This window comes from Centroberyx affinis, unplaced genomic scaffold (assembly GCF_046629955.1).
Source record: "Centroberyx affinis isolate AG114_WGS23_722 - 3 ecotype Tasmania unplaced genomic scaffold, CSIRO-AGI_Caff_v1 ptg002748l_1, whole genome shotgun sequence".
Classification (NCBI taxonomy): Eukaryota; Metazoa; Chordata; class Actinopteri; order Beryciformes; family Berycidae; genus Centroberyx; species Centroberyx affinis.
Genome location: NW_027280912.1, coordinates 76,294 through 95,032, shown reverse-complemented (window position 1 = coordinate 95,032; position 18,739 = coordinate 76,294). Strand labels below are relative to the sequence as shown.

General features: G+C 43.8%; 1 protein-coding gene and 2 non-coding genes across 3 annotated transcripts in view; 2 read left to right on the top strand and 1 right to left on the bottom strand.

Annotated features, from left to right (window-relative positions):
* Positions 1-18,739, bottom strand: part of LOC139657746 (partitioning defective 3 homolog) — a gene marked incomplete at its 3' end in the record, with an annotated part of 222,588 nt that overhangs the window by 198,699 nt on the left and 5,150 nt on the right. The gene's annotated exons all lie outside the window — the stretch shown is intronic.
* On the top strand, positions 5,827-5,898 carry trnaw-cca (transfer RNA tryptophan (anticodon CCA)). The gene has a single exon. It is a non-coding gene; the product is annotated as a tRNA-Trp (tRNA).
* On the top strand, positions 14,885-14,956 carry trnaw-cca (transfer RNA tryptophan (anticodon CCA)). The gene has a single exon. It is a non-coding gene; the product is annotated as a tRNA-Trp (tRNA).

The window sequence follows — 18,739 nt, the reverse complement described above, 5'->3', positions numbered from 1 at the left end:
TTCACTTTCAGCCTGCAAGTAACTGCTCTATTTAATACTTGACGTCTTTAGTGGATCTGGATCTGTTTGTGTGTGTGTGTGGTGCATACATATGAATGTGTGTCATGCAAGCCCCTTAAACTGAGTGTTAAATTGCATATATCTCATATATATGCAGGGGCCCACTTCAGTTGCCCTATTTTCAGTTGTTTTCCTCCAGGCAGACCAGACTATGTAACATGAGAAGTCTTCTACATCACCCCTGCCTGCTGCTCCATACAGCACAGTATTGTCTGTAATTATCAGGTCAATCATGACCTCTTAATTAGCCATTTCAAACCGACAAATCTGTCTAGTCAGTGAACGAAAGCAAGCAAGGGTCAGAGGAAGAGCGAGACGATTGTATGAAGGAGAGAAAATGATCAAGTTGCACACACAATCTGTGCTTTCTTTCCAAACTTTCTTGCACAAACAAGAACTAGGCTATAGACTACTATGATATGATGATGATTTTAGAAGGATACTATAAAAAGATCTCAGCAATCTCCCTAGTTCCTATAGTAATATAGCTATACCATAGGAGATAAAAAAAAAATACCATAAAATACGATAGGGTCACTGTAAACTCACTATTGAGTGCCACAGACACACTATAGGTTTCTACAGGAATACTATAGAAATACCATAAGAAAATACTACAAAGTACCATAAATTCACTAAAAACTCACTATTGAGTATCACAGACTAACCCTAACCCTATGGGAATATTTATCATCTAAACTTGCAAACCCGGATGTACATGTCACACGTACCACTGTACCTACTGAAAAGCAGCTAAAACTGAAGAAGCTTACTGTAAGCGCTAATCAAAAAGGTTTGACGTTCAGATAACCCACGCTGACTGGGATATTGTGCCGTGTGTTTCGGTCTCATATCAGCACTCCGCCTCCCCACTGAGTGATTGAGGAGATTGCTCTGTAGCCGGGGATGCGCTCAATGAGCCTGCACAGGAAACAGCCGACACATAGGAAGAGCATTTCAGGCTGAAGAGAGGCGACATCGGCGGGAAACATCCGTGCGGTTTAAAGGACAGGAGAGGAGATGCAGTGAGGTGACAAAGACGGGCAGGAAAGGGGAGAGTGAAAGTGAAAGAGGGCGAAAAGGGAAAGGGATCGATGTCAAAGGATGTGTTCAAAAAGTAGGAGCTGATGGATGGAATAAGCGGTGGTGGGGAGTGAGGAAGGAAAAGAGAGAGCAAGAGGTTGCGCTGCATCATCTCGTAGCACGATGGTTGCATAACCTCTCTGACAGCTTCAGAGTGAGGAGTTCAATCGCGAAAAAGTGGGTCGGTGATTGTCCTGCACATGACCTGCAGTGCATCTGACTGATCAGAAGATTGCATATTCAAACTAGAAGGCACTCGGCAGAAAGTCAACACTGGACAATTCTACAACTTGCAAAGCTGCAGCCTCTGTCATGGTTTGTGTATCGTTTGTCTTCAAGGTTTGACTTTCCAACAAAGTTCCAGATCTGGATCGCCACCAAAATCGAATCAACTAGTCTTAGGGTCAAGGGCGATCTGTGCAACAAATTTCATCCAAATCTGTTTGTAACTCCGTGAGATACAGACAGAAACAGACAGACGGGTGAAAAAAAGAAAGAAACAGCCAGATCGGCCAAAAACATAACTTCCTTCCAACTTCATTGGCGGCAATCACATGTAGGTCAAAGCTTTTCCAGGTTCCACAAAACTAGTTTCAAACTCCAAGGTAACAGTGTCAGAAAAAAACAGAGAGCCATAATATGCCAGAGAGGCGTCGTGCCGCAACTGTCGCGCATCTGACTCCAGATCAGATGGCCGTGTGTTCAAATCATGTCAGGGTCACTGTGTCGGTGCTTTGCCAAGTCAAAGCAACACAGCGAGGCTTTAATATGACCAAGCTTGCCTATTCTTTCTGGTGCACCCATGCAAAGAGCCCCACCTGAGCAGGACTTAGCAGACTAAAAAATAAATGCCTGCTCATTTCATGCTTAACCACCGTAACCTCACCTCTCTTTCAGGCTTGGCAGAAAGTACATATCTTTCAACTCCTCCACTAATTTAATTAATGTACGCATGGTGAATCTTTTCTTGTAATTCGCTAAAAACATTATTCATCCATCACCACTTCCAATAACAAGCTTCCAATAACAAGCTTCCAAGTGCCAATGGAATTTAAATATGACGTAAGATCAGAGTTACTGAAAATATGTGACGATGAGCAGGAGGTAGAGAGAACGCAACCGTTTAAAGTTTGCTCTTGCTTTATGATGCTTGAATATTTATTATGGTCGAAGAACATCATATAGCTTAAATCATGCCATAGTAACACTATTATCTCTTTCCCTGTAGTGCTGACTAGCGTGGTATGATAATGAATAGGCTTACATTTACTTCACAGACATTAAGCAATTATTTTTTTTAACCTTTAATTAATTCAGACAAGGGTTTGCTGAGCACATGTGCTCCTTTTAAGAACTGCTCTGCTTCACATTCGTACAGTTCCCCATGTTTGCACCTTGAAACTGCCCAGTATAACCACAGTCTTCTACTGTTGGCAGCTCCAATAAAGCAGTTAGGGGTTAAGTAGCTCATGTACTGAAGTTATTTTGAGAGCAATGGAGGGTCTTCTTTTTTGCCGGGAAGTTGCCCTTATTTCCCCCAAAAAACCTAAGATTTTCCTCTGGCCTTGCAGCTACAGTCTGGGACTGAAACCAAGAGTGAGCCCCTCTCCAAGAAAGAGAGGAATAGAGCCTTCTCTTACTCTTATGTGAACAGTGTGTGAAAATATCTTCACCCTCTTCCCCAGCCGCTTCTTTATCTATGTGCTAAGTGTAGTGTTAGGAAGAAGCTCACCAGTCAGACAACCACTAAGCTGCTCTTCTGCTCATGGTTTTGAAGCTTGGCAGCCTAGACCTGCCATCATGGCCAAAGGCCAACAGAGAAGCCTGACTCACACATACACAGCCTGCTAGTGCAAGTGTGCATGCATGTGTGTGTGTGTGTGTGTGTGTGTGTGTCTTATCTACCAAAAGTCAACTTCCTCCATGAATGAAGGAAAAGCTTTAGTTTCCCAATGATACCAATGATGCTCCCAAAGTCTTGTTTTTATGATGTGTCTCAAGATTCCACTTGTATAGTATGTGTTTCTGTGTTTTTTGTGCGTGTGCATGCAGCTGTGCATGGATCCATATGTGCATGCATCCATATGTGCATGCGCGCAAATGCATATTAATTGTACACATGTGAACATGCCAGTGAGGGTCAGAAGAAGCTTTGTCATCCAAAGCTCTGCAGAAGACAGTGAACTGTAACACATCAGCTGTCAACACCAAGGGAAGAGTTCCTCCTTTAGGCCCGCTTAATATAAACCCTTACAACACTGTCTCCAAGCCTCTGTCTGTGTGTCTGTTTGAGGCATCCGGGAAAACTCTAGGTTTCGGAGCATCCTATAATAACTCCAGCCACCATCCATCCATCTGGGTAAGAAAAACTTCCCCTCCTTCCAAAACTTCGCAAAGTGTCAAAAAGCGGGTAATCCTCGAAAACAGGATGTGTTTTTCTTGTCTTTCTACTTTGTAATTTCCCCCGTCTTCTGGTGTTTGTTCTCTAATGGCAACTGAGAGTATTCCAAACATAATAACATTATGTTTTATTTTCGGGGCCCCCACCCACAGCTAATAAAGTGCCTGTGAGGAGAGAAACCATTTTCTGCGCCCATTCAAGACGTCCACAAAAAAGGGGTTTGCATGTGAAATCTTAACTATGGTAAAGGACAGAAATAGGCTGTTCGCATGTGTTTGATCAGCGCTCACTAGGAGCGCCAGATGGAAAGTATAAAGCTTATGAAGTGCACCAGAGGACAATATTGAGTGTGTCATGTCACTGGGGTGCAACTATTAAGCTACTCCTACTACTAGTACTCTCTCCCACTCTCTCTGAGGAGAAGGCAGAGTTTCCTAATGGACTAACCATACAACCATCATAACCTTGGAACCTATTGCACCACTTTATCCTCACGTCTCGACATGATCCACCAGGCTCTGTGCTTTTATTTCTTAACATCCTTCAAATTGGTTTATCTCTAATGTGTTTTCAAGATTAAACTTGAAGTATACAATCAGATTAAAAAAAAGGGTGTGAATGGGTGGGTGTGAATACCTTAAAAGGATCTTGCCAGGATATGTCCGCACTCAGCGATTTATTTCCAACCCACCAGCTATTCATATGTTCCATTTATACTATATGGGGGCAAAGCAGCACATTTGGAGAAGAGCCAAGAAAATGTAAGAATAGCCTCCTCAACAGCTGGAGCTTTTTACCGTGAGCAGCAGGACGGAAGAGACTTGCGAGAAGTAACAGTTGAGGAGTAGAGGGATGATGAGGGAGCTGGAAAGAGATGGTTTGGGAAGAAGAAGAGAGATAGAAGCAGGAATGACAAGAGAGAACACAATACAGGAGACACGGGAGTGGGGATGGTGTGAAAAGAGGGCAGAAGGAAAGACAAGAGAATAGGGTGGAGGATAAATTAGGGAACAAAGAGAGAGGAGAGAGGGCTGGGAGAGAATAAAAGAGATGTTGAGAGAAAGCACCAGAGGCTGCGCTGCAAGGTTAAACCTGATGAGCTCAGTGTTTATCGACAGGCGAATAAGGGACACAGTTACGGCAGGGAGAATAGAAATTTCCACACACATGCACACACACACATCCACTATAGGTAACTGAAAGTCTTGCCGATGCTTGAAACAAGGCTGTAACGTAGCACCCTCAATATATCTCATTCTCTGTGGCTACGCATGAAAGCAGCATGCCACATTTACATATGAGGTATAAGTGTGACGAACTTAGAAGTCACCGTAAGTTACCGTGAAGTGTGTCGTGTTTTTATAGTGCCGCTCTGCGTGGTGACAGAGGTGTCGTAATTTCAACTCTACGTTATTCTGTCCGTCTTAAGCTGATTACTTCGCTTACATCTCCGTTCCCCGAGGATGTGCCATGACAAGACCCAAAAAATAAAAACATGAAACGCATTTCAATCCTTCCCCACAACATTGCAACAGCAGCAGTGAACAAAGCAACAGGCGGGCCAACAAGTGAGCCAGCCAGCCAGCCAGCTATATTTGCGGTGGTCCAATCTGAGACGCAGAAGGTGATGTAAGCGCTATAGTATCTTTAGACTGCCTACAACAGCTAGTCCAACCCCTCACCACACCCCCACCGCTCAGTGCTTTCACTGAGGCTGCTCCCATTAAAGTCACTGGGTGATGGAGGGGAGCCCCATCAATCTCTCTTTAGGACCACCAGAGTTGAATGGCTCGGTGTCAGAGGAGAGCCACCGGAGAGTGAGAAAATGGCCTTATTTTGCTCCGACCTCAGGGTCCCACAGTAGTCGTAGCTCGGGTGGGGGGTGGCGGGTGTTGGGTGATGGAGGGGGTAAGTGGGGTTGGAGGAGGGGCGGGAGGGGCAGACTGCCATGCAAGCCTTTCGAGAAGACGAAGAGGTGCCCGCACCCGCTACAGGCAGCGCTGGGTCGATTCCAGATATTTTTAAGTGGATGGAGTTCCAGGCAATAGCAAAGCAGGCTGGTGTGTGTTTACCTCTGTGCTCGCATGCACACAGGCAGACAGAAACCGAGGCGGCGTGTTTGAGAACGCGCCGGCTCATTTTAATCGACTCCTGGCCAACACAGGAAACCAAACACCCACTTTTTGGAGAACCAGCTTTGTTTCCAAGGGACCTTTTCATGTGCTGCGTATGCTATTTTAAGTGTTTTTCTGACTGAGAGCGAGAACACCTGCTCAAAGCAAGACCTTGTGGCGCAACGGTAGCGCGTCTGACTCCAGATCAGAAGGCTGCGTGTTCAAATCACGTCAGGGTCAAAGCTTTTCGACAGACAAAGAATGCTCATTACGTCCAACTGGCGAAGCCTCTGCATATGACACTGGTCTGGTTTCTGAGACAAAGCTGGTGATTGCAGCGGGATGATGTGGTATTGCTAAACCCAGCTCCGAAGGGGATTGTTAGCCGATTTGACTGCTGTAGAGATCAATATGTGCTGAAAGCTGCCGCATTCCTCGACTACGAACCTGAGCATGGGAAAATACATTCTGCTTGACTTGGCAAATCATGAATAGCCATTGCAGCGAAAGCAGAATACTTCCTAAGCCTTGGAACTTAGGGCCCTGGATCAACAGGGACTTGAAGGAGAGGTTTGGAGTTATTCTTGGGACACTGCAGACACCAGACTGAAAACAGGTGATGAAAGTTTAAGTGCTTCAGGGCACTCTGTCATTTGTAAAGGGGAGGGTTGTTGGGAAATCCATTTGGTTGACAGACAGGGGGTTGAAGCTTACAGCATGAAACCGGCTCAACCAGGTCATTCACCCAGACCTGTCGGTACACACGGAAATACATGCATGCACACACACACATAAATACATACAAGTTTGCACAGCACACATGCACACACGCATAAACCAGGACAGCATTATCACATGCCAAAGTAAAAACAAACAATAACCAATAAGAAAGTTGCAATGTCTGACAGGTGGACCACAAAGATGGGGATGTTTACACAGCCTTGCTTGGTGAGAGGATCCAAATTCAGCAGCACACAAGTACAGACACACACACACACCTCGGAGGTCTTGTTCTGTCAGAGGTACATCAGTCACTAGACGCTGTGGTGTAACGTGATCTAAGACACCTAACACCCGCTGACAGTCAGCCTAGGTTTGCAAAGGAAAGCAACTGGGCTGGTGGATCCAGACAATTCCCTCAATGGCAGGCAAGTAAAACAAACCCAAATGAAACCTCCATAGGGGATTTTCTCGGTAAAATGTGATGCCGTGACATTCATGGTGTTTATCAACCTCCAGCGGAGCGTTGGCCATCAGAGAAGCCTATAGTTTGGAACATTTAGAATATTGCTAGAAATTGCTTAGAAATGAACACACTTAATCTTAATGTGGACTTGGAGTTGGAGGCAAACCGAGATTGTAAAAGACATTTTGAAGACCAAAACAAAAAAGAAACATGACCAGACAGAGTCGTGCATGACAGGACATTCAAGGGCGCCTCCGTCTATAAAACATGAACACTCCATCACCGACTCACAAAAGACAACCGGGAAGCAGTTGTTATGTTAGCAATATGATAGTAGATGATTCAGAACGACTGAAACTTGTAGATTTGTAGAATTTCCCTATCCATAGCTTAATATTAGTGTCTTGCAAACACCTCTGATCTCCAGTTTCACTCTTTTCACTGCAGTCAACAGCTCACAATATCTTCCACATGCCCAAAATGTTCAGACCCTGGTATCGAGCCAACTCATTGATTATAAAATGTCAACACATGGGTGCCAATAGGAAAATAGACCAGCATTTTTTACCCCGGTAACTGTAAAACTAGACTTTCCAGAGATGTGAGGGTTTGTTTGCAGGAAGCCGAAGCTTTTTGCAGGCTTTCTCCTTCCCTCAGGCGTTACTGATCCCTAATCACAGGGTGTGAGGTGGTTGGCCCTGTCAGTGGCATCTCAGCTTGGGAAGCCTCATCCTCCCAGTCTCGCAAAATAGACGAGAAGAAACCCATCTGCTATCAATGTACTGCAGCTCTCACCCCAGCAATTAGATAACCCGACCATGATTCCCCGTCGCAGCTTAAATCTGCCTCAATTGTTCCTCAATTGTTTTCGGGGGCTGCGAAATGATAGTATATGTTGAAGAAGATATGATAGAAGATGGAGGAGTTATCGACTATGACTCAGAGTCCCGCAGAAACCTCCTATCCAGGTGTTCAGATATTGGACAAACTGGTTGATTTTCCCATGGCACCCATACATTCCAGGGACTTCTCATACTGCAATGCATTTTCAATAGGGCAACTTGGTCCAAGGGTGATGGACATGTTCTACCTGTGGGGTGAAAGTTACTTTAAAAAACCCATTATGGGAGAAATGAGGTTTTTAACAACAGTGACCAAACAGAAAGGTCAAGACGGGCACAAACACAAACACACTGTGACCGACCCAAGCAGCTCCCATGTCTCTCAGCCACACTTCCTGATGAAACTCCCTTAGTCTGTACCGAATGACCCCATTTCAAGGTCCAAGCAAAGACAACTAATCATCCCTCAACATGTTCCGCAACCAGAAAAAAAATGTCTGGGCAGGAAATTACTTTGCGCAGATAAATCCACCACTTCATCTATTTGTGGGTGAATTTCTCCCAGCAACATCTCTCATGTTTGTCCTCAGCCTCAGATGAGCTGAACTTACAAATCATTTGCAGAATCGCAGCGTCACACTAAGTTGAAAATGAAAAATGCATGGGGATGATTCCTGTAACTGCAGTTCAGATATATTCTAGCGTTACCATAATCCCATCAGGCATGCAGTATAAGCCTCTACAGCTATCCAGGAGCACGAGATAAGCTGTAAAAAGTGGATAAAAACCTTCAAGTGGATGTTAAAGTTTCTCAACACATTCATCTATATTATTTGAAAAGAACATTTAAGACTAAGTTGGTTGCTTCTTTGCCAGCATGCCAAAGATGGTGCAGTCAATTTAACATTCTGTAATAAAAAGCAAAAAGGAAACAAATCCAGCTGAGGACATAAACTCTGTGCTCAGACATGGTGCCAGTAAGATCAAATGCCGACACCTTTGTCTCTCTCAGCCTTTTCACACTAAAGGTGCAAAATATGAAAGGCAGGGGAATGCCTGCAGTCATCCTCAGAAGAAGGAATTAGATTGTTCCTTGACTTTTTAATCTTTTTTTTTATCAAAACCAGCCAGCAGATAATTGTTCTGTGACTCCAGCAAATATGCCCAAAGGGAAAGGAGATGCATAGATCTGAAGCCTGAAGATGTTTTGCACTGTTGGATTTCCTCTTTAAAACACGGATATACAGGCCACAACAACATCACTCAAACATATGATATCACCATTATCATTAACCTTTCAAAGTACCAACGCAAACTGCAGCAAGGTGTCCCATTAACCTGTCTGGCGGAAGCATTCCCAGGGCAAGGCAATGACAGGACGCCATTTCTTTGTGTTTGATGTGGCCATTCTTAGGTGTCCATGGGACAAACAACAAACCATTCATCATCCTATACTTCCTCTGGGCTCGTGTCAATTCAAATCAAAGGCATCTTAGTCAAGATGCCTGACAAAAAGACTGACTCATCTGCTTCAATCCTCTGAATCATTATCCTCCAGAACAACTTAGCCTTGGGCTGCAATCACATAATCGTCCTTCTTGAAGAGCAATGAAGAAATAGTTGAGTGACTCCAAAGGCCATGTACAACAAAGCTACAGCCAAGGTCAAATAGCAACATACTGCGTTACCATTGTACCAGATAAGACGAGTGGCATCTGCAAACTACAGCTAGGAGATATGTGCATGTCAATAGAGTGAGCAGAGCGCTGCCATAAATCCTTGGTCTAAAACAGTGAGTGCATTTAATTTCACCCTGGGACCCTTGAGTGGGAACACGCCAGAAACAGGCCTGCAACCCATTTCGGGAGTCAACCCATACTGTTAGTAATGCCACTCTAAAACATCATTCATCACAATTAAGTTAAGCCACATTGAACTCCTAACTACTTTAGTATATTTCCACAACAGAAACTGTTGAAGCAATGCCCTGAGAACAGAGAAGAGTGAATTCCCATTCAGGGAAGTCCTCACTTTGATTATAAAGACTCTAAGCACCGGAGCACAAAACCTGCCAAAAACTTTTGTCTCGTGTTCATTAGTCTCACAAAGACAGGAATCCACTTCAGCATTGCGGCAAACTCGTTCCTCTCAGTCTGTCCAAACCGCTCGGGTTGACACAAAATAAAGTAGTCAAAGAGGACTGCAATATCCCACATTCCCACCAACGCCTAAGCCCTTCTACGTCAAGGATTCATTTTTCATCCCATAGCCCTGAGCATGCCATTTTAAATTTCATGGCTCTGTCTCAGCTGTCTGTCTTGTGAGAACATGCAAATAGACTCATATAAACGGCAAACATCTCCACATATGAGTAATAATGCATTAGATATGGTTCATAAATAACAATTGCTATGAGGAATGGTACTAAGGTGCATGCATTTTCTTATGCAAGTGTATCGGTCCAATACTACAATCACAGGTGACACAGTGATCTCCTATTTGAGACACTGATCTACAGGTCCACTGTCAGAAAAACAGGTTTGTTTGCAAGATGTGTGATGTGGGGCTAGACAACACAGCTATGCATAACAATAAAAATTAAAGTAAGGTCACATATCAGGCGGGGAAGAGATTATTCAAATGTTTGGCAAAGGAAACACAAAAGTACCCTCGGCTTGACAGGATAACAATGATTTAATTTGACAAAATAATGGATTCCAGATCAGTAGGGAATGGTTCATAAAAACAATTATGCCTGATGAATAGATACATGGTTCAAAAGTCATTAGTCAGTGCTTTTCAGCACGAGCCTTGTCTCAGTTAAGTTAATCAGGCTAAACCTCATCCGGGGGACTGCTGTATCTACAACATGAAAAATGCAGCTAATGGTAATGATATACTGTGATGCTCAATAAGCCCCGGAGTGAAAGCCACTTTGAAGTAAGACTGCAATCCACACAGTGGTTTAAAAAAAAGATTTTGGAATGAGATATTTCACTTCCATTGTTTTCTGTTTTAAGTCTGAATCAGAATGCACTGATTTCTTGATTATTTCAAGGAGCACATATTCTGAATGCAATATGTTTCTTCACACCTAGACCAGCCTAAATTGTCTTTAAAAAGTGTAAAATCTATGTCTAAATCTAAAGTCAATGCTATGGTCTGATGATTAGTATTACCATTTTAGTATTAGTATCATTTTTTAGTATCAGTATTTGTATATAAAATCACAATGGTGTTACACAAAATTTGGATTATCAATTATTGATTACACTGAAATAAGGTTTAGCGTCATTCTAGCTTGGCAAACAAAGCTACCAGTAAGAGAGTACATGTAGGTTGTATGGTGTTTAATAAAAGCTTAGTGCAGCTATTGACTATACACAACCATGTTTATTTACTTGATTCCTTGAGAGAAAGAGTTTCTGTGTGCATAGCGCTCCAGGGTTGAAAGACCCAGAGTGCATTAGAAAGATCAGAAGTCAATGACAGACAAAACCACAGGACCACTTTGATGCTGCATGCAGTATGAATCGTTTTCCAATACTTGTATGGCTCGATCAAGTCAGTCTAAGCCTTTCAGACATCTTAAAATAAATACTGAATCACAATATAAATCTATCAACTATGCACAATAATAAAAAGATTGGTCCATCATTCCACTGTATCTAATTGTATTATTTGGCCTAGTGAGCAGAGAGACCTACGGATATGAGTCTAAGCCCCTGTTTTGGCAAGCATCTGCCCTGCTGAAGTGTCCTTGAGCAAGGCACTGAATCCCTATACCAGCTCCAGGTGCTGTTGTACAACTGCCCCTGCACACAGGGGCAAAACAGAAAGACAATTTCCCTCCAGGGATGAATTAAGTATACATTGTTATGTTATAGTATTAACAAAGTGTGCTCTTTGTGGCGTCTACAATGTTGTTTACACACTCTTCTTCATCATCAGTTGCCAGCATAGCAAACTCAGCTTAGAACATTTTCCATTCACATATCAACTCAGTGCCTGAACCTAAGTTAACTTTTTGGCTCACCTGCCAAGAACTTGCCAAGACCTTGTTGTGATTTGCTCATGGTCAGAAAGAGTGTACAGTGGTCAGCAGGGATAAAGTGTGAGAAAATGCAATCTAGTCATACTTAGTTATCTAGGTTAGCTAGTTATCCTAGCTGACCTTCCATGTTCAAGCTAGCTGTACTAGCCTATAGTTATCTAGGTAAGCTAGCTAGTTAGCTGCTGACCTTCCAAAGTCACCCTGCTTAATAAAAAGCCTAGACCAGCCAAGCTGGTTATGCTGGCTTATACTGGTCATGCTGTTACCATTAATGCTGGTTTAGCTCACTTTTACTTTGGTCTGAGCTCGTCTACCATCATTGTTCTCTTTACCACCTTAACCAGCATCAGACAATGACAGTTTTAGCTGGTCTAGGCTGTTTGTTTTTTCAACAGGGCATGAATGCTATGGTAAGGAATGAATGAAAAAAGAAGTTATTACCATTTATATTTTGACCAATGTTTCTTCTTTCCCATTCAAGTTAGCCAGTTAGCTGACTGAAAAAAAACTGTCGTTCTTTGGCTCCGCCCATGGAGGTTTCATTCAACCAATAAGATTATTTACTGCCTCAGAGAAATGTTTGCATGACTAAAACTCCATTCTGCAGGCTTTCAGTGTTTCAGTGTTTCAGTGTTTGCCGTGTCGATTTCATTCTCTGTATCCACAGTTTCAAATGATCGCTTTTAACTTTTAACTGGAACACCTTCATGGTGCCTCACAGATACTGTCTGTCAGGATGGAAACCATAGTGGGAAGGAGAGGATTTGTGGTATGGAAGACAAACTACTGGATATTGGCCCTTTTTGACCCTCTCCCTTGAGGAGGAGAAGGGGGCGTGCAGGGAAAGACAACACCAGTGATAAAGAGGTTAGAGAAAAGCAAAACAACCTCAAGCAAGTTGAGAGGAGATAAGCATTTGTCCAAGTGGCACATGGGGTCTGCTGCAAGAGAGGGAGAGTAATGGTAACATGAGGGAAAGTGTCTCTGAGTGTGTGTAGCACAATGCTTTGAACAATGCTTTGTATGAACTTAATTCCGTTTGCAGAACATGAACACCTGTGCCTCTTCATCCCTCCCATGATGTGAACATGACCCAGTGAAAGACAGCGCTCACAGCTCTTGTTCTTAATTCTTTGACAAACACCCTGTCCTTGCGCTCCAATAATAGAGTGCTCCGAAACTGTAATCATGGCCACAGAAATAAGCTGTTGACAAAACAGTGGATCACACCCAAGAGGGCCTGGCATGGCCTGCATGTCGAAACACCACAAACCACATAGCTGGCCTTTGCTACAACTTGTTCACTGTCGGATTCAGCTGGAGGCAGGAGCTGTCATCTCATGGAGACGCGGGATGAGAAAAACAAGAGGAACAACTCTAGGTACTTCAATACTGTACACAAAACAACAGGAAATACGGTTTGAATTGGTGTCCAAATCGTTGCATTTACCAAATCCACATGTTTACCCCTTGGCAATGCACAGTTTTAGTCCCTGCTATGTTATACAATGCACATCTTATGATTAACAGAAACATAAGGAGCTTCAGTTATTAACGAAGAGTAGGATATCAAAAACACAGCAAGAAAAAACCTCCTGATGAACTCTCATCCTCTCATACTCCCGCCATGTGTATACTACTACAGCTCACCACACTAAAGTGGAGTGATAATTAATGGAGACCACTCAGGCTGCAGCGCATAGGGAGATCACTCTGTGGTCTGCAGCTTTATGGTAAATCCATTCATCAGCCAGCAAGCCGGCCAGTCATTCGGTCAGTCCAGCATATCATGTAACCCTCCAACTTAACTCTGACTGACTTTTGTCCTGCAGCCCTGAAACAACAGCAGATTGGAGTTTTAGTTCTACAAACATTTCTTGAAGACAGAGCTGCTCTGGAGGCAGAAATAATCTCATTGGTTGAGTAAAATCTCAGTGGGCGGAGCCAAAGAACCAAAGTTTTTCTGGCCAAGTAACAATAGACTGAAGCCCAGTGAAAAAGACAAGAGGTAAGAGATTATTATGAAGCCTAGCGCACTTGCTTCTAACTGAAAAAATGCAATCTAGTCATACTGAGTTATTTAGGTTAGCTAGCCTAGCTGACCTTCCAAGTTCAAAATAGCCATACTAAACTAAAGCTACCTGACCTTCCAAGATCATGAATGCCATTATCATGAATTACTGAAAAAAGAAGTCACTGCCAACCAATAAGATTATTTATGCCTCCAGAGCAGCTTTGCCATGGAGAAATGATTGTATAAGCTCCAATCTATGAAATAAGAGCTGGAGAAAGGCTTCTCCTCCACACAGACCCAGATTTGAGAGTTTCCCCTGACTAAAGAGTGAAGCTACAGCAGCATATACCATTATTCAATGGAAAAGGAATGCCTGTGTGTATTTTAAGGGCAGAAAAGCAGGCTTCCATGTTAAGACCCGCAAAGTTTAGACAGTAGAAGCTGTCAAAACAGCCTTTGAGGATGTGTCGGGGAGGTCCAAAGTGCTTTTCCATCTTAACAGCATTAGCGAGCATAATGTCGGCCATTGCTCCCTGTAATACATTTAATTCAACAGCTTGTACACATCGTTTTTCCATTTTAAAGACTCCAAACATGGCTTATGGAGTCCTCTTAAAGAGCCATTCTTCCATGCCCTGGGGAAGGCACAGCGGCTAAACACTGTGTTAATCTATTCTTTCATGAAGGTATGTTGTTGGCCGTGGCATCATATCACACTCAGGACAGGGTGGTTTGACAGCACAGGACCATGTGGATTTAGATCTGCTCAACTCTACATCAACAGAGCCAAAGTCCTGCAGCAGCTTGCATGGTAAGAGTTGGAAATGGCAAAATAATCCAAAGTCACTAATGGAGGAAATAGATGCAAGAGGAAAATATGTTAAGAAATAAAAGAAACAATAACTTGCCAATGAGGGGTTTAGACTTCAGATAATGGCTTTTCTAAAACCATAAACGGCAAGAGAGTTTCATATAACAAGTGATTGCTACTTACTGTCCTAAACCCATTATCTGCTAGTGACTCGCCTGTGATAACAGATGGGAGTGTTAGAATGGGATGGAGTAAGAGAGGTAAGCAGGGGAGATAAGGAGGGAGAGAAACAGAAACGACCAAAATTAAAACAGCAGGAGACCTCGTGGCGCAACGGTAGCGCGTCTGACTCCAGATCAGAAGGTTGCGTGTTCAAATCACGTCGGGGTCAAAGCTTTTCAAACGCACACAAACCTCTCCTCTGCCCATGTAAGTACAGTGGAGAATAGTTATCGACCTACTGCTTAAATTCATAAATGAAAACTCATGGTGTTCCAGACATGCTTAATGATGGATTTCAGGGATTTTTTTGTCTCTCGGCTGTAAATATGTCCACACCAGACGATTAGGCAAGAACAGGGTATCACACACTTAACGAAATAACTGAGATTATCCTGCTGACTCCTGATACGTCACTGATGCAGGACCTCTAATCTCCAACGGAACACAAATCAAAACAACAGACTACCACACGTTTGACCAGACCAGACCAAACCGGACCAGTCTGCCAGTCGACTGGGGTGGTTAAGATTAGATCTGTAAACCCCTCACACTACCAGATAATCTGTGCCAACCATCGGTCCTGACCAACCCTCTGATCTGGCTTTCCCTTCCAGTTGTCAGGATGGGCAAATCTGGTGTAAATCAGCCTGATAATCCTCTAGTGTGTCCCCAGCCTTACTCAGCCAACAGCATGGTGACAACACAAGAGGGCCACCACAAGCCCCTCCAAACAGACAAATACAAGGATTATTAATGGCTAAACAAAGGGTTTGTGGTGACATTCGATGACACATTTTACTAGCTGAACACCAGGTATTCACCATCATCAGTAACCAGGAATGTCAGGACCATTTCGCAGGTCCCCACCCCCACCTCTAAACTCTATCATTCCTGAAGCTGTGAAGGATAGCCATTGAATACAAACGTATGTCTAAGTTATGCCAGATCATGTGCACTGCATTGGCTCTATTGTCCTACTTCTAATGGTTCAGGCTAATGATTAACTGGATTATCTGAACCGGTGGACAAAGATAACAAAAGGGACTCCTCACCAGTGCAAGGCCATGGCTGGGACAGGAAAACACAGGCTAGCAGCTATCAAGAACTCATGTTTGACGTGTCAGGTCGGTCACACTGAACTAAGTCTGAATGGAGCCACGCAATCGGTGATAAAAGTCAGTTAAGAACACATATGCATTACGTCTACATAGAAAACACACCCATGCGTGCACACACACCCAGAACTGTGCCATGCTTTGCCTGCCACTTTGTGTCAAGGCCAGCTAAATCTGTGAATGATTTGACAACAAAAGCGATTTCTGTTATTCAGCTCCGAGGATAGCGGGTAAACATAGAGAAACCAAAAAAGAACGGGAAAAAAAATCAATACAACAACTGTGACAGCAGCGGCGGTTATGTGCCAACAGAAACTGGAACCAAAGCAAGAAATACCAGGTGTTTCTGTGCCAACAATTCATATGTCTCTCCTGAAACCTGAAACACCGCCTCACATTACCCTGACTGATGCAAAGTCTGCATCGAGAAAACAGTTAAGCGTTTCCCGCTGAAAGGAGCCCAAATGATATGACGAAACTGGATACTGCACGACCCTGAATGCCCCAACGCAGGGTATGTGGAGCAGGAAAACACCACAGTCACGCAATGGTCAGCATATTCAGACTTTGGCAGTTGCCACTATGGCGTGTGGCCCGCTCGCGTTGCGGCGTTTGGCAGCCACTGCCAGAAATTCTCCCCCGCTTTGTGCAACACTAAAGCTCTGCACTTTCACTCATTCATCATCCAGAGTGGTTAGCGGTGTGTGCATGTGTGTGCAAACAGTCTAGTCTTTGCATGCATGTGCACCTCCTCAGACACGTGTACGTATGAGCACCTGTGTACACCTTAGATATATGCTAACCAGTGGGTAAAGCCCCGAGGTCACCAGGTTCGCGACCTCGGCTTGCCCCAGAGGAGAAAACACCGTTTGGGGGAAGATAAGGGGCTCAGTGTGGTGCCATTGTCCTTGGTGCTGTTCACGTGGATAGGGAAGCTCGCCAGACAGCCCTTCAGTCTGTCAGCCAACCAGGCAAAAAGCCTGCCAGACAGTTATGATCAGGAAGTAGTCTCTCTCTGCTCTACACTGACCTATATTCAGAGCCACACAGATGTAACCCTATAGCCATGACCCAAAGTCTGTAACAGCTATATGTTCCTACACTGACCTCTTATGTCCACTATAGAGGACTAATAACACAAACCGCATCCAAGAATTGTTGTTACATAGGAGTAACTGTTTCATGTCTTTGAACTCTTTCTTCCAAATTCTGAAGCTAATATTTAACTACAGTTTCTCCCTCTACACTGTCACTACAGTTTGTGCACAGCTGAGCATAAAACTAAACATGCTGTTACCAGCCTCCATACTTGTGTGAAAGACTATTATGCACTGTGCAATCTGTTTTTTTCTTTTTGTTACACTCTTATTCCACATTGCAGGTGGCACCCAGAACATTCCATTTTCGAACACTTTGAGATGAAAATGTGAAAAATCTGGATTGCCTCAAATGTTAAATCAAAAAAAGCAACGGAAGAACAAATTGGGCCACATCAAAGTCTTAGATCTCGGCGGACAGACGGTGGAGGGCACTGAACATCTTTTCTGGATGCCTGGGCAAACTTCAACTCGTGACTTTTGAAGCGGCATGTGTGTGATGTTTTAGTCAAAGACAGGCAGCCGGCTATTCCCCCTGGAAGGAGTTCGCACGAAAAGCAAGGACACCGGCTCAGTCGGCCGGAAGAGACGGAGCGCTGCGTCGACCAGCTGGAGAGAAAGGAAGAAAGAAAAAGAGAGAGGGATAAAGAGAAACAACAAGAAAGAAGGGGAGAAGAAAAAGACAAAAGACTGATAAACCGAGGGAGAGCCGGGGAGAAGGGGAATACAACTCTATTGTAAGGGGATGAGAGGTCATTGAGTCCACGCTTCTTCTTCTCTTCTGCCCCTGCTGTGATCCCCACTGTGGTAGAAATGAACTCTGAAGCACACTACTTCTTGACCACAGCTGAACCATAGACCCACTCCCACTCACTTACCATCAATCACATCTCATCCCGTCAACCCAGAGGCCCTACAGAGCCCAGCAGCTCCGTAGTCCGCTCACAAGATAACCCCCCCTCAATTATCTTTCATTACCGTAATATTCCTACTGACATAACCGAGCAGCTCCTCTCCGTTATGTAACCAGTGGGCCGCTGAGTGTAGTGAGCTAATGAGCTCTGACAACCTTTCCAATGGCACTTCCCACTTTCCCCTTTGCGGTGTTTCTGTGCAGCTGCACGCTGGCCGAGTCTCCTGTTAGTTCCTTAGCTGAGAATAGCTGAGGATTACAAAACTCTAGCTGTGCTTTTAGGAAGGGGGCCTACACTCCCCAGCAGACGTGATGCACATGCAAGCAGTGGCTGAAGCAGCGCAATATGGAGGCAAATCAAGCCGTGTTGCTTGTAACAGGGGTCGTTTTAATGTAATTTGATACTTCATTGTTCCCCTTAGGGAAAGTTATCTTTTCTCCCTGCACATGGAGGTTAGAGTGCTGGATCTGCTACAGAACAACATCCTGGGACTTAGTGTCTTGTTCAAGAACACTTCAGCAGTGTCGAGGCTTGAAACCCAGGTAGCTCAGTTGAAGGACAGATTAAATCAGGACAGAATCACCAAGATATCACAGGGAATTTTATGTACAGTTAAACACATATTCTCAATCAGCTTTGCCAGCTATGCTTGCCAATACCTGAGCATTGAAAATGCCAAGAGCCTGGTTCCCACGACTTAGCTTATTCATGTTTTGTTTTTTTGGGGGGAATTTTTTGGCATTCATGTTCCCTTCAAATCATCATTTTTGTGACTCTTCTCACATCTTATCACCAACATAGATGATCAGTCAGCTGAGTGATGGCT